General features: G+C 43.7%; 1 protein-coding gene across 2 annotated transcripts in view; it reads left to right on the plus strand.

Moving 5' to 3' along the window:
- Positions 1-12,609, plus strand: part of LIPC (lipase C, hepatic type) — a 131,288-nt gene that overhangs the window by 289 nt on the left and 118,390 nt on the right. The window lies entirely within an intron of this gene.

Raw genomic sequence — 12,609 nt, forward strand, 5'->3', positions numbered from 1 at the left:
TAAACAGGACTAAAATTTTAGAAAACTACTCTGGAAGTCAACATAAAAGTGCCTGCAGCTAGTAGCTGAGTCTCTCACACATCTGATGTGGACCCAGTCGTGCTAAGATTTCTTCAGTGGAGAATGATGTGAAAGATTTGGGATCTTCCTGAGAGTTAATTTGGCATCTCATTTGCAGCTGGGGAGCACAGCATGCAATGAAAGGCTCTGTCTTGCTGGGGTTGTCGAGTTGCCTGGCTCTCTCCACAGAGAGGGATTTCAGTCCTAGTTCTCGTCAGGTCTACAGTAGGGATAGCACTGCACATTTCCTAGTCTTGACTTTTCTGCCTAAGTTTTCCTTGAAGCCTGAAGAATCCAACAGCAGCCCCTTATGTTTTGTCTGTAATTTTATCAACTAGACTGATGGCTAAAAACAAATCCAAAAGCTTAATCAGGTAGGTGGAGTCCCAGGTTCCTGCCTGAACAGTGCAAGGGATCAATAAGTGACAGGTTTGAAATTACCTGAAATTATCTGAATAACTTGTCCAAACAATGGGTATTTGTCAGGAACTAGTAGCAATATAGAAACTGCTTAGTATTTTCTTTCCTCAAAGACTGTGCTTGAAGGGAGTTACAAAAACTTTGGGAATCAGGAATTTACTAACAGGATATATAATTGAAAACTCCAGAAAAAATTTCCCCTTTAAGGAAAAGGGCTGTTCCTTTGCATTTGATTATTGTTCTATATTCTAGGTCAGTTACTTATTAGTAGTATTATTAGTACCATTCACTGAGCATTTCATGGGCCAAGCACTATGCTAATTATTTAACATTCATCACCTCATTTTAAAGCTACATCCAAAAATGGACTGTACATAGTAAGAGCAGGTAAAATTGCTGGTGACTTTTATTCCCTGGGTTCACAGTGATTGCACTAAATCTCTGCCTCTTGGCCCACCATGTTGTGTTCGTTTAATGTTCTTATTGAAATATAACATGTCTGGAAAAGAACCTGTACCCTAAGTCCTCAACGAATTTTCACAAATGGAACCAGCACCCACAGCCACCTCTGTTCCCCCTTGAGCCTTCACATACATGGCTTGGCCCATCAGGGACTTGTTAGTGGAAGCACATACTATGTGCTCCCTGGCACCTGGCTTCTTTTATTCACCTTTGCGTTTGTGAGCGGCACCCTGAGATTCCGGGTAGTGGTAGCTCCTACGCTAGCTGCTGCGGCATGTCATTGGGTGAACACACCTCACTTCATTCATCGTTTCTACTATTGATTGGCCTGAACTGTTTCTGCAAACGGGATTTGAGCCTTTGAAGCCACCAGTGCTGAAGCAGAGGTTGAAGCGAGGCACAGCCCCTCACACACACCCATGTCTGGGTATTGTCCAGATTTTTCTCAAAAATCTCATCATCCTGCTGTTTTCCCAAGTTTATTCAAAAGCAGAGGGAATTGTCGATGATTAGCAGGAGGGCCCCTGAGGAAAGAGGACCAGAGTCAGGAGGCCTCTTGCTCCCTTGAAACCAGACTCTCTTGGCAGAATTTTTTCTGCAAGGCGTGAGCCCCTTCTGTGTGCATGTGCCTAGTGCCATGTCCTCCGGGAAATTGCAGAGATGCCAGCATCTTTCGGTGGAGCCCTTGGCACATGAGCTTCTATACAGTGGCTCCCAGTGGGGGCACTTTTACCCTGCAGGGGACAATTCACAATGCATGGAGATGTTTTGGGTTGTCACAAGCAGAGAGAGTGCTTCCCCTCCATCTGTAGTGGGTGAAGCCAGGAAAGCTGCCAAACATCCTACAGTGCGCAGGAGAGCCCACGACAATGAGGTATCCCACCCGAGATGCCACAACTGAGAAACCGTGGTGTCTGCCAAGCCTCAGCATCACTAGTCAAAGCCAGGATGAACTCCCTTCCCCCTGCCCCCACCTCTCCCAGGCTACTTCTTCTATTACTGATAATACTTCACTAATGGATTTGCTCGTCTACTGTATACCCAGTATGTGTCGGGTACCGTGTCGTTTTATCTCACGCTCACCTAGCAGTTGAATAACCCAGCAATTAAGAGTCTTGCCCAAGTGTCCATGGATGATCAGGGAAGAGCTGGTGGAGGTTCCTGGAGTCTCGGTCCGTCTCCTGAGGCTCCAGCTCTCTCCATTGTGCCTGTGCCCAGTGACTTGATAGCCAAAGGGCTCTAGAAAACCTCAGTGCCTCTCACAGGGAGGCAGATTTAGACAGTTCTTCCTGCCTGTCAGCACCAAGGGGGACCAGATGCTGTGAACCTCTTGAAGGCCAGCGGCATTGGCTCCATGGCCAGCCCTCACTGCCAAGTCCCGGGTCTACCCCACTGGTGTTGCCTCCAGACTAACACTGTTCCAAGTGGTAGCTGGAGCTGCTCTGGGACCTTGCCAGACCCCACTTCCTCTGCCTCAGGTGTCTTCCACTGCCATCAGTCTCAGTCACAGATGCCAAAGCCTAGAAGCAGCTGCAGCCCATCCACACAGTCACTCAGTAACATGACAGTGTACACGACCACAGGCCACACACAAGGCAGGGTGTACCCAGACATTCTGTCTTGGGAAACCTCAAGAAGCTACTTTTTATGTGAGATTCAGCTATCGATATTTGTCATATTAGAAATTGAAACAGAACTCTTAAAAAGAGTTTGATAGTGCTTTTAAAAATAACAATAAGCCCATCACATGTTAACATATATAACAATTTTATAAAAAATAACTTGCATTTTCCAAATAATAACCCAAAAGATAAATCAAAAGAGTGACTTTTAAAAAAAATTTTTGTTTTTTTATTTTATTTTTAAAGACTGCAATTTGATTCATTGTACACAAATGGGGTACAACTTTTCGTTTCTATGGTTATACACAATGTAGATTCACATCATTCATGTAATCCTATAAATACATAGGGTAATACTATCTCATTCTGCTATCTTTTCATACCCCACCTCCTCCCACCCCATTTTCCTCTACACCATCCAAAGTTCCTCCATTCTTTTCTTGCCTCCACATCCACCCCCACTTCCTGTTATGCATCATCATCCTTATCAGAGAAAACATTCAGCCTTTGGTTTTTTGGGCTTGGCTTATTTCACATAGCATGATATTCTCCAACTCCATTAATTTACCTGCAAATGCCATAATTTCATTCTTCTTTATGACTGAGTAATATTCCATTGTGTATATATATTACAGTTTCTTTATCCATTCATCATTTGAAGGGCATCTAGGTTGGTTCCACAATCTAGCTATTGTGAATTGAGCAGCTATGAACATTGATGTGGCTGCATCACTGTAGTATGCTGATTTTAAGTCCTTTGCGTACAGACCCAGGAATGGAATAGCTGGGTCAAATGGTGGGTCCATTCCAAGATTTTTGAGGAATCTCCATACTACTTTCCACAGTGGCTGCACCAATTTGCAACTCTATCAGCAATGTATAAGTGTACCTTTTCCCCCACATCCATGCCAACACTTATTATTGCTTGTGTTCTTGATAATAGCCATTCTAATTGGAGTTAGATAAAATCTTAGGGTGATTTTAATTTTCATTTCTCTAATTACTAGAGAGGATGAGCACTTTTTCATATATTTATTGATCACCTGTATATCTTCTTCTGTGAACTATCTGCCCAGTTCCTTATCCCATTTATTGATTGGGTTATTTGCATTTTTGGTGTAAAGTTTTTAAAATTCTTTATAAATTCTGGAGGTTAGTGCTCTAATATGTATATGGAAAAGATTTTCTCCCACTCTGTGGGCTCTTTTTTCACATTGTTGATTGTTTCCGTGGCTGAGAAAAACTTTAGTTTGAATCCATCACATTTATTGATTCTTGCTTTTATTTCTTGTGCTATTGGGGGTCTTGTTAAGGAAGTCTGGTCCTAAGTCAACATGATGAAGATTCAGGCCTACTTTTTCTTCTATTTGGTGAAGGGTCTCAGGTCTAATTCCTAGATCCTTGATCCATTTCAGGTTGAGTTTTGTACAGGGTGAGAGATAGGGGTTTAATTTCATTTTACCACATATGGATTTCCGGTTTTGCCAGCACCATCTGTTGAACAGGCTATCTTTTCTCCATAAGTTTGTGGCATCTTTGTCTAGTATGAGATAATTGTACTTATGTGGGTATGTCTCCATGTCTTCTATCCTGTACCATTGGTCTACCTGTCGATTTTGGTGTCAATACCATGCCATTTTTGTTACTATTGCTCTATAGTAGAGTTTAAGGTCTGGTATTGGGATACCTGCTGCATCAAGGAGAGACTTTTTTTTTTTAACCAAGAAATTATGTGAATCGATTTAATGTCTGGCTTAATAGAAGACGGCTGGGTTCTCTTATCTGTTTCTAGAGTTTATTGTGATATGTTGCTTTGTTTGACATCTATGAAGAAAATCTGGTCCCCCATGTAGGAATAAGGGGGACATGCTTGGAAATTCCTTGGGGCCTTGGTCCACATTGAGAACTGCTGCATTTGTGCAAGCAACACTTACAGTAGTGGACTCCCCAGCCTGCCCCTGCCCCACTGGGACTTCCCAGCCAATCAAGGGTGGACCAGGGCAGGAGAAGTTGGCAATAAGTGAGTGTTTGTCCCCGGAGCTTTAGGACCAAAAGTTGGTCTGTCTTCCATTATCACAATTCTAAATAATGTCTTTGACAAAACAAAATTCCTCCCAGCAACAATAGTTTCTTGATCTAAGTTCTAAATAACTTCTATGGTTATTGTTGGGTTTTATTAATATACATTTAAACTTCAAATTATCATATTTTTATTACTTATCCTTTAATAAGTTTGTTTTCTACACTAATGTTAATTTAAGAAATCTGCAGTTGGCACCAATACTCACAGACTAGAGAGAAATGCGCTCCTTGTTGGGGTAAGTGTAATGGTTCAAACTCTTTCCAATTTGCTTAGAAACATCTGATCCCCAGTGGTGCTTACTACCTGTTCCTGAATTTAAACAGCAGACTCAAAATTAAAAAATGACAGCATCGTGATTGCAAAGAAAAAAACACAGAACTTGACTTACTTCCACTGTTATCCTGTGATCCCCATCCCGAGATTTTTTGTGTGTGTTTAAAATTTAAAGCAATAAAGCAGAGTATGAACTGTGAAGTATAAGAATTGGTTTGTAAAGTAGAAATTTGGGCTTATACAAGAAAAAATTTTGCTGCATTTGAATATCTTAGACTTGAAATTTACTCTTCTTTTAATTGTTCATTTAAAACTAAAGAATGCATCAAGAAAATGATGATTATTGATCTTTGCATATATGTTACTGAAAAATAACTTTGTCTCATGGAACAGAGGCATATTATAATGATACAGTTTTAACGTCAAAAACAATGCATGTGGTACTGTGTCTAATCAAGGAGATTAAACACATATATAAAAAGTTTTTACAACAGAGCATGGAAAGTGATGGTGCCCACTAGAGAGGAGCAAGTGGAGGCAAAGAGTTCACTTCCTAGTGCAGGGTATGCAGAAGACTCCTAGGAGGAGGTAGCATGTGTGCAGAGGCTGGAGGGTTCACCTCCTAGTGCAGGGTATGCAGAAGACTCCTAGGAGGAGGTAGCATGTGTGCAGAGGCTGGAGGGTTCACCTCCTAGTGCAGGGTATGCAGAAGACTCCTGGGAGGAGGTAGCATGTGTGCAGAGGCTGGAGGGTTCACCTCCTAGTGCAAGGTATGCAGAAGACTCCTGGGAGGAGGTAGCATGTGTGCAGAGCCTGGAGGGATGGAATCTGGACAAAAGAGAAGGAGGCTTTCCTTGTGCAGAAGCAAAGGTACAGCTATGATAAAGTGCAAGTGATTTTCAAGCCCAAACACCTTCCAAAGGCCATCTGTGGGGGAGGAAGGGAAAAGAGGTGAGAGAAGGGGACCAGGAAAAGGAGGAAGAGGGTGAGGGAGGAGGAGAAAACAACTCAGAAAGGTGTTCATAGCTAAACAAACTAAACTGCAACAAACTGTAGACAACTCCATTGTCCAGCAATAAACCATTAAGGATGGGGAGTCTGGCTATTGCCAAGTCTGCCTTTAAAGCAAGCATTGTTTTAGATGCCTACTGCTGAAAGTTCCAGAAGTCTTTGGGGATGAAAATATGGGGTTCAGAAATAAAAGGCTGATTGCTGGCCCTGAGACACTTATAGTTTAACACAGGGAGCTGAATCCAGGCCAGATGGCAGGTTTCAGAGAATCATGGAACCTCCTGAAGCGACCCTGAGGTCATATGTAAGGGCATTTTGAGTAGGGGACAGAGGTTATAACTTTTGACAAATTATCCAAGGGACCTGTGACCCTCAAAAATGTTCAATAACAACAGATCTTATAGCTTTTAAATATAAATATAAAGATATTTTACAGGCAGTAATATGGCAGGAAAACAGGACTAAATAACCTACGTGTTGAATCATAACTATGAAAAAAGGGTATACAAGTATATTACCACAGATTAAAAGTATGTTAAAAGATATATAAAAGACTGGATGGTCCTGCAGGGATTTGGGGGAGGGGTGCTATTTAAATTTTTTGTTAAGTAAAAGACCCTGATTAGCCACTATTATATTACTCTCGGATTTGCCATCCCAAGAGGGCCACTGGAAAGACATCCTGCACTGACCACTCAGATCTGCACCTCTGCCCATCTATGCAGGCTGTCAGACTCATTGCTGCCCTGAGGGGTGGAGGGCAGGGGCGGGGAGCTGCTGATCATGACAGGCATCCACCATGGCAGAGAACATCATTCATGACTAATATTTGAGGAGGCATCCAGACATGAAACTAGTCTACCCTCGAGCGTATACAGATCCGGAACAGCTGAGAGCCAGCCCCCAGCACTCTAGTGAAATCCTCTTTCCTTTGCATGAAATCCTCCACCCACTGCTAGAATTCTTGGCCTTACAGCTGAGCAGGTCTCCAGCCCTCCTAAGGGGAGTCTCCACTGGAGAAGATGTACCTAAGGCCAGAAGACCCATCTGGTTTCCACCCTACCTGCCCCTGACAGGGACCCAGGACTTGAACTCACATTCTTCAATTCTGAACTAGGTAAACTGGAACTTCAGGGCAGATTGTTGAAAGCACAGGGTCTGGAAACTAACCTGAATACACAAGTTACCATGTGATCACCCAAGCCAAAAACCAGCCGGGAGTCTGCTATCTAGTTCCCATTGTGGCCATCCCCTGTCCTATATTTCACCAACTGCCACATGCTCCGAGGCTTGCTGGATGCTCACAGGTGACTGGGCAGTGAGAGAGGTCAGGAAGATGCTGGCCTGATTTTAGGCCTGGTCTACATACAGGGCTAAGAATTTCCAATTACATTATCCAAGGGAATATGAGCACCCCAACCTCAGCCCAGAGTGTCCCTGACATAGGGCACATAGGGCAGGGATACAGCAATTTTCACAGTCAGGAAGGTGACAGGGCACAGGTTCCAAAGAAGGAGTCCATTTTAAAGTGGGACCTTCTCTGCCAAGAACTCTTGTCCATCCTATTGGGAAAAAGGGTTAACCAAGAGCAGGCAGGACATCTGACCCCACCACAGGGCCACAGGAGCTTTGGCTGGACTTCACCCCAGTGAGAAAACCAAACAGCAGGACATAGCCCAGTCAATCCTGCAAGGGGTAGAGGAGTCATGGTAAAATTAATAGTTGGGCTCACACACAGGCACTGAACGTGGAGTGAAGGAGACAAACTCCCACCCTTCACACACTAGAGGGAGGATTCAGGGTACCCACCTGGCTTCTCCAGAGAAGATGCAATTCTTAGTCATGACCACTAGGTAGCGCAGTGATTTCTCAGCAGCTTCAGGATTCCAAGAGCGGGTTTCAAGTTGGGGAGAATCCTTTTCTAGATGACTCTGGAAAACTGAAGGCTGTTAGCCAATCTCCCTTCCTCTCCATTTGTAACTCCTTTTACAGAAACACTCGTAGTTTTGATCTTTCCTCAATGAGGCTTGGAAGGATGGGCAGGGAAAAGTGAAAAGAGACTCAGACGCGTGGAAGAGGCAGCCTCCCTCTGGATCCATGGCATTTTTGCCTGGATGAATACCAGTGGGGACCTGGGAAGCTCACTGTGGCATGGCTAGCCAAAGGAGGTGGGGGCAGCCACACACACACAAAAAAAAAGTAGTTTTTATGAAAATATGTAGGTGACAACGTCAAACAGAATGTATGTTCTGACATTGAGGAAAAAGCAGTAAACCTAATTATATGTGTCCTGTGATTAGGAGTGTATGAAAAATGTTAGTTTGAGGGGGGAAAATACTGAAAAAGATACAAAAATGTGTGTACTTCAGTTGCACTTGTGTTTGAAATTTTGTCTCTTCCAAATTTTGTGTATGCAATGCTTTAGCACTGTATGTATAGGGTATGTTTCATGATTTAAATTATTTTTAAAAATGTACTTCAAAACGAAGGTTTTGACTACAGCAGTCATTCTGGAACCTCACTGTGCAACAGAAGCAACTGAGAGACTTGTGAAAATAAGATATCTAGGCCTCATCTGCAGAGTTTCTAATTGGGTAGACCTGGGGTAGACCTAGAAATTGGCATTTCTCACAAGTTTCAAGTGATAATGCAGGTCTGGAAATCACAGAGAACCACTGGATAATCAAAAATAGTTCATGGAAGAACCTAGAGTTGAGCCTAGGTTTCCTGACTTCCAAACTCCGAAGATATCATATCTTCCCACAGAAACAAGTTTGAGCCTCCAGTCCAAACCTGCCTTCATTTCCAAATCTGGAGTGAGGGGATGGGAATCCACATGAATTGTTCCCTCCATGGCAGCTATAACCCAAACAATATTTTTTTAACACAAGATATTCATGAAAATGTATTCCTCCAAAATAAAATATCAGCATGCTAAAAAAAAAAAAGCAATTTGGTAAGAAAAATTCCCAAGCTGGCACTCCCTTATAATGGGTAAAAAAAAAAAAAAAAAAAAAAAAAAAAAAGTCATTGCAACAGCTAATTAACTATCCACTCTGAACTATTCCTTGGCACCCCTGAAAATATGATCAAGAAAATTCTTTTCGGGCTGGGGATATAGCTCAGTTGGTAGAGTGCCTGCCTCGCAAGCACAAGGCCCTGGGTTCAATCCCCAGCACCGCAAAAAAAAAAAAAAAAAAAAAAAAGAAAAAGAAAATTCTTTTCACATGAGCTGGGCATTACCAGGGTTGGGCAGGGCCTGTGGGTTCTCAGTTGACTAGGACTGACCATGACTGTGAAAAACTTTCCAGTTGACAAATGTTCCAATTTCCTTGTCCCAAGAGAAACCAACATGGTGGGGACAAAAAAAAAAAAAAAAAAAAAGAAACCACTACTCTATACTAAAACATAAGATCAACAGCAGCAATCAACAGCAGTTGTTAACCACCCACTAGATATAGGCCCCATGGTCAGTGCAAAAAACCCAATTCCATTTACCAAGAAGCTTCCGTTTGACAGGGTCTCCAGCACTTTGCAGGTGTGTGTGTGTGTGTGTGTGTGTGTGTGTGTGTGTGTGTGTGTGTGTGTGTGTGACATAATTTCAACACAGTGTTATAAGTGTGCAAGTAACTATGTACAAAACATGACAAGAGGCCTGAGGCCAGACAAGTCAGGCGAGAAAGCTTTATAGAAGAGTTGAGTCTGGAAGGAAAGGAAGCCAAAGGACATTGAAAACAGAAGGAAAAATATGAACCAGCCTTGACTTATAGGTCTGACAAATGATGGTGAAATTGGGAACCCATGAGAGTTTGGAATGACCCAGGGTAGGGCATGTAAAAAGAATTGACCAGAGGAGAGGGCCTCAGGGCCATCCTCAGGAGTTTGGCCTTCACCCTGGGGGCAGCTCAGGGCACCTTTAAACCTGGTTTTAGAGGAAGGGAGGGAAGCTGTGGCTACCATTCCAGGCTGGGTTGATAGCCTTAGCTCCCAGCCACTCCCTGATGGGGAGTAGTGTTATCGGCAGGAAAAGGCATGGGTGGAACTTGTCAGCCACCAGTTTTGCAAACTCACCTGGTCCTGCACCCAGACACCATCTACTCTTCCTCCAAGCCAGGCCCCAGCCTTGGGCAAGTCTCTTTCAAGTTTTCCTGTTAATTGCCATTTCAAACACTAAATCATAGGAGGGATTTACACCATGAAACTGAAACAGGAACGCATAGTAGAAACTGAAAGAGAAATCTTCCATCTTAAAATCTCTATTCTGAGCCTGAAAAGGGAGCCACCTGGAATTCCACATCATGTTAATTTATAGACCAACAGAAATTTTACCTGTAAAAATTCATTCCCACCTGCATTATCACTGGATTCTTACAATAACTTTGTAAACTGTGTTGGATGGGTATTACTAGCCTCATTTTATGAAGGTAAAGTTTTACCAACTAAAGACCACCAGGAACACACATGATGTTGCATGGAAATTAGTTTTCTTTGACTTACCACAGCAAGGGAGGGGGAGCCCCAGAGACATCCTGGCACCCCAGGGACTGAAGTGGAGAGCAGATGCTTAGAAGACCTGGGCTTAGGCTAGATGAGTCTAAGAAAGGCTGGAGAACAGTGGGGTGCTAGGTTGGATTCTGTCAAGAGGGAGAGCATTCAATGATTGGGTACCACACATAATCTGTGAATTACTTATTATTAAATAGTTATTACTTAGCTTAATCAGTAATATCTTGCAGGTGAGAGATGAAGCGGGGCTAAGGGGGCAAAACACAGGCAAATACAGAAGCCCAAAACACTTGATCCTATTGATCAGAAGAGGGGAAGGTGTAATCATGTTTTGGTCTCAGAGTAGCCTCCTCCATCTTGATGCAAACAGAGAGATGCAGAGTCCCGTGCTTATGTTCTGTGGTGATTGTCTAAGTTCAGCTGAAACATCACGGCCTGGCTGCCTCCAGGGTTGGTTTTGTGGTGTAGTGTTTCATGTTCTCTCACGCACAGTGCATTCAGGTAACGTCTTTGAGGTCTCTCGATGTCTGTGCACTTCCTGCACTGCCTGTCTGACTCCCTCTACCTCTGCTCTCTCGTGAGTAATACGCAGGGTCCCTTCCTCACTGACACTGTGGGCGTCAACAGCACTAATGTGCAAGGTCATCGCAGTGCCAGGAATCCTATAATGGTTACCTCCCCTGGTATTGGAACCTAACTGTTTTGGGGAAAGAGAAATATGGAAGTGGATCGGGCGGTTTACACAACAGAAATTTTATTTTCTTGTGATTCCAGAAGCTAGAAGCCCAAGATCAAGGTGTCCACAGTGTTGGTTTCTCCAGAGACCTCTCTGCTTGGTTTCATATGGCTGCCTTCTCTCTGTCTCTACGTGATGCTCCTCCTTGTCTGTGTCTGTGTCCTTATTTTCTCTTCTTATAAAGACACCAGTCATGTTGGTTTAGGGTCCACCCCCAATGACCTCATTTAACTTGAATCACCTCTGTAAAGACCTTCTGTCCAAAAACAGTCGTAGTCGGAGGTACTGAGGGTTAGAACTTCAAGATGTGAATTTAAGGGGGACAAAATTCAGCCTCTAACCCCCAGCAAACACTTTTCAAGGGCTTGCTCTGACCCAGCTCCTGGGCTACATACTGGGGATACTGTGGACACTGCAAATATATCTTTGTTCTATTTGAGCTGCAGCAACTCCTAAGGGCCTTCAGAGTTAGAAAAGAGGCTCATAAATATACATGAGATTGGAAGAAAGTAGTAAGTCCACACCAGGCCCAAACAGGGGCCTTTGCTAAGGGGGTGCAGGAAGCAAGGGCCCAGCCGAGGCTCACATGAGCCAGCTGGCAGCTAGCAGGGGGCTAAGCAGGGGAGGGGGCAGCAGCCCCTTTCAACAGAGTGATTAAGATTTTCTGGCAGCACAAGCAATAACTGGCAGGAAACCAAGAAGGAGCCATTTATCTGGCTCATGTTGTGAGTAAGTGATAAAATTCACCCTCTGGCGTGAAGCTGGAAGGAGCCATCATCTTTTCGGGATGATGTGCTCAGTATGAGTTCAAGGCGCACTTCTGTGCTGTGAGAAGTATTTTTCCCACACAACTGCCTTCAACAAGACCGTTGCCTAGGCTCACCGAGCCTAGGCCAAGGAGAGAGGGCCCAAGGCCAGCTGCCACCTTCTCTTGCCATGCCTGCCAAGCCTAAAAGGAAGAGCAGAATCAGCCAGCACCCAAGGACAGAGTGGGGACTGGAAGGACAGATTCCCATGCTCTACCTCATATCTGGACTCTGGGCTCCTGGCCTAGCAGGAGCTCCTGGCTTAGCTAAAGTAAACCATTAACTCCTGAGGGAGGCCCTGGATGGCATGAGAGAACTGGGTATGGAGTCTACAGACCTGGGTCTGAGGCCCAGCTACGCCACCTTATTCACAGGTGGTTCTTTAGATCTCAGTGAGTCATTAGTAGTGAGGTGACTAGTTGAAACCTCCCTGGGCTGTTTGAAGACAAAGTAAGAATAAATGAAACACTTGTCAACTCGTCACTGCTAGTCATATAACAAACATTTGTAAGCACCGATTACTAAGTAATCCTGTCATTACAATAGTCACCTGATTCATGTACTACTCCCAAGGTGCTTCCCTACATTTTACTACAAAAATATTCTAATATCAAAAGAAGTTTAAAGGAA

This window comes from Sciurus vulgaris, assembly GCF_902686455.1.
Source record: "Sciurus vulgaris genome assembly, chromosome: 2".
Taxonomy (NCBI): domain Eukaryota; kingdom Metazoa; phylum Chordata; class Mammalia; order Rodentia; family Sciuridae; genus Sciurus; species Sciurus vulgaris.